Source organism: Gymnoscopelus microlampas (genome assembly GCF_963454915.1).
Source record: "Gymnoscopelus microlampas genome assembly, chromosome: 2".
Lineage (NCBI taxonomy): Eukaryota > Metazoa > Chordata > Actinopteri > Myctophiformes > Myctophidae > Gymnoscopelus > Gymnoscopelus microlampas.
This window is the reverse complement of record NC_139939.1, coordinates 28451000-28454864: the sequence shown is the minus strand read 5'-3', so window position 1 is coordinate 28454864 and position 3865 is coordinate 28451000. Positions and strand designations below refer to the sequence as shown.

At 39.7% G+C, this 3865-nt stretch overlaps 1 protein-coding gene across 5 annotated transcripts in view; it reads left to right on the top strand.

The window, feature by feature from the left end:
- ndst3 (N-deacetylase/N-sulfotransferase (heparan glucosaminyl) 3) overlaps positions 1-1050 on the top strand; it is a 54138-nt gene extending 53088 nt beyond the window's left edge. For all 5 annotated transcript variants that reach the window (XM_084082347.1, XM_084082346.1, XM_084082350.1 and 2 more), the window contains exon 15: positions 1-1050. This exon is cut by the window's left edge. The gene's annotated coding sequence lies outside the window, so the exon portion shown is untranslated.
- Positions 1051-3865: the final 2815 nt, after the last annotated feature.

Here is a 3865-nt window from a genome sequence, read left to right as displayed (position 1 = left end):
CGGATCCCATAGAAATAACGTTGCACTATGTTCCTGTTCCATGTGTTTCCCCCAAGACATGCAAGCACACAGAGTGATTTTAGTTTGGTTTGGTATGTACTGTACATTAACAAACGCTGGTTTATCATGAAGAAAGCGCATGGACTCAGGGTTGGTGACGAGCTGTTATTTTCTATTATAGGTTTTTAATCTTTATTGTTTTTGGCTGTTTGTTTTTTAAGTGGAGCTAGTTTTAGCCTTTTTCCCCCTCAGTATTCTAACCTGACAGCCTTGTCCACCCATAGCGAGGTCAATGGAGGCTTTCATGGGAAGGTCGAGAGTCAACATTGAAGCACTGAAGCAAGATGTCTTGTCTGCACACTGTTTTCCTGTGATAGGCCCTGCAGAGAAGAGCTAACGTGTCCAGTTAACGTACAGTATGATAATGATTATTTCAGCACTCAGGACTGAGAACATCAGTTTGTGAAATGAACCTTGTGGTCTCCGGTTATAGACAGACTGTTTCCTAACACAGTTTTCCAATGCTTCCGCCATACAGTCTGTACAACAGAAGTGCTGAAAAGGTTCGCCTCCTCTCCACTTCCGTTTCGTCTTTGCAGTCGTGTACATTTGTCCTACTGTAAATCAAATTAGCTGAAGCATATCTAGGTTGCTGCTAAGCAGAAATGGAATTTCAACTGTCTTTGCATCGCTTTCAGGGGGCGTATTACAGACTGTAAAGCATTGGAAGATTGTGGAATAGTTGTCTGGCTTGAGAGACAAGTCTCCAGTCAACTCCTAGACTGTGTCCTACTCCTTACCATTGTAAGATTGAACTCCCAATAGTAGCTACTGTAAAAACTGCCAGTTTAGTTTTCCATTTGCTTTGGCAGTGTCTCATGTAAGCCTCAATTTACTTTTTCCTTTCGTTCCTTTTTTTTATTTTTTACCAGTGGCCTATGTTGATTAGCTTCAGTTTGAATGCAAAACAGGTAAAAAAATTAAATAAATAAATAAACAAAAAACTGTAAATGTCCAACACAAAAACCAAAATAAAAGAGAGGGTTATGATTACCAGCACAGAAATGTTTTTGATTCAGTTAAGCACAGATGCATGCACAGTCACACGCGCACGCACGCACGCACGCACGCACGCACGCACGCACGCTCACACACACACACACACACACACACACACACACACACACACACACACACACACACACACACACACACACACACACACACACACACTGAGATACACATGATCGACTAGGCCCAAGTACAGTTTATTTATTTAAAACAACAGGAGCTGACCAAGTGTTGACAGTGTACACACAAATTATGCAAATGTACATGGAATAAAACATTGACACAACAAGCAGAACAGGCCATCAAGACATTCTTTATATAGACCAGACATGCAATATTAAATTCACACTGGACTCTTTTAAGGCTGCCTTGAAAAGACACCTATTCTCTCAGGCTTATGGAAAATAGCTGTTTGTTGTTTTGTTTGGTTGTTTGTTGGTTGGTTGTTCTTTGTTTTTGATGCAAAGCGTCCTTGGGTTCATGAAAGGTGCTATATAAATTTAAGATATTATTATTATTATTTAACTGTGTAGCTTTTTCAATTCAAAAAGGTTTCAGTGGTTTATTTTAACAATAACAATTTCACATAGGCTACATGGGAATTACTATTTAGTTATACATACACTATTTGAATATACTCTGGTATCTGGCATTTTGCTTTAAAATAAAAAAATACTATCCTTTTTGTACACCGGTGCCATATGAGACGGTGCTAGTCTCTTATACTGTCCTACCTCACTCTGTACTTGAAATTGAATTGAACTTTTTTTTATACTTTATTGCAGGTTATTGCATGTGATCCATTTCATCCATAATATCTTTCAAGTTTTTCTTCACTTGTTTTATTCATCCTGCATCATGTTTATAGATTTTTCTTTTGATACATATACTTTTTTTTTTAAAGTATTGATTTTTTTTAAATACATATACTGTGGAGTGTCACTGTGGGCTCGCCCTGACATGCGGCCTCCCAGAGGTAAGTGGAGCTCTCTGACCCTGGGCAGGGTGATTGAGGGGTGGTACATTCCCCGGTACCTCCTCAATCAGACTGAAATGATGACTGCTGTGTCTACTCAAGCAAGTGACGACACCTGTGTACTGATCAGCCAGGGTTAAAAGTGAAGCCACCGTGGTCGGTCAGAGGCTCCAACTCCTGGGAGAGGAAAGCAGCGTACGGCGGGCGGTAAGCTACAAACACACTCCACTGTTATTAGATAGATGTTGTTAGCTGGGTGTATTCTAATCAGTGTTGTCTCTCCTCCTGTAGGCAACCTCCGGAGTTTCATACTAAGCAGGGGAAAAGGACTCCGTTTCAAACGCCCCATTGGGAAAGAAGATTTTAGTTTGGTTTGCATTAACGCTCCTGCTTGCCTTTGTTGAATTCCGGCAAATAAAATACTTTTGTTTTTTGAAATTCAAGCCTCTCTCTTGGTGTTGGTCAGTGCTCACAGTCACAATACATATACAATGGATAGGAATAGCTTTCCTATCGTACTCCTAAATTCACTGCGTTCTTTAGAAGCCCCTCAATGTATGACTCATATTTGGGACAGATAGGATACTGCGATAAGGATGTGCATGTATTGCAAAACGGACCCCTCCGGCAACCCTTCAGAGCCAATCGTAGCCAACTGAAATGGAATCTGAAAAATCTGACTGACCCTGTACATATTGATCATTCCACAGATAATGTCTGTGATGATCACATCGATTTCTGTGAGTTTTGGACAAAATCTGTAGGGGTAGTAGTATAGTGTGTTTTGAAGAAAATGCTAAATCTAGTTGGACAGAAATGTGCAAGGCCTATTATGGGGAGTTGTGTCATGATAAAAGCAATCCCAGAAACATTTGTTTTGATTGTATGACCATCGGTTCTACAGTTATAGGCCAGAATGTTACTTGGCCTGTTATAGAGCCACCATGAGGCCGATTTGAACAATTTGGGGTTATCAGTGGAAACAAGCAATAGAGGCTTATTTTTTTTCACATACTTTTTCCCCCCCAACATTTGTTTAGATATTGGTCCAAAGTTTGTGCATAGAAAGTTACGTGCAGATTGCTCAAACATCCAAGGAGGAGTTTGAATTTAAACAATACAAAAGGGTGCCTTAGCACTGTGCTTGGTCCCCTAATAACTATGATAGTACTGGATGTAACAAAAATAGAACTATGGTAAGTTGGCTGTACATAGTAAAGAAATACACAAATTATCTTATTTTCAGCCTGTAGTGTGCCCTTTTGACCACAGAGTGGTGCTCTAATGTCAAATTAGATTGTACTAGATATCTATCTGCACTGTCTCTGAATGAATTTAACATTATATATAGTCTATCCAATGAGTATCTGTACAGACTATCAACGGTGATTATGATAATTAATACCGTGTCAACAGGCCCTCAATGGTATCTGGATGAATATACTGCATGTATGTCTATCAACAGTGAATATATTAATACATATATGTACAGTCTATCAACAGTGAATATATGAATACATGTATGTACTGTATATCAACAGTGTATAGGCCTACATAATGAATATTAAATCACTCAGTTATCCCTAACAGGCATCTATCAATGTCCTGTTGTACAGTATATGGGTACATCCTAGTAGTCCATGTGCAAGTGTGCCAGAGTCAAATCCAGTGTCAGTAATCAAAAAGAACAGACAGTGTCTATAGTTAAAGCAGGAGGCAGTAATCCCCCCCCCCCCCCCAAAAAAAAACTGAACAGATAGACAGTGCAGGTCTATCATATGGGGCGGGGGGGTCAAGCTTGGTTATGCAGCCTGATGG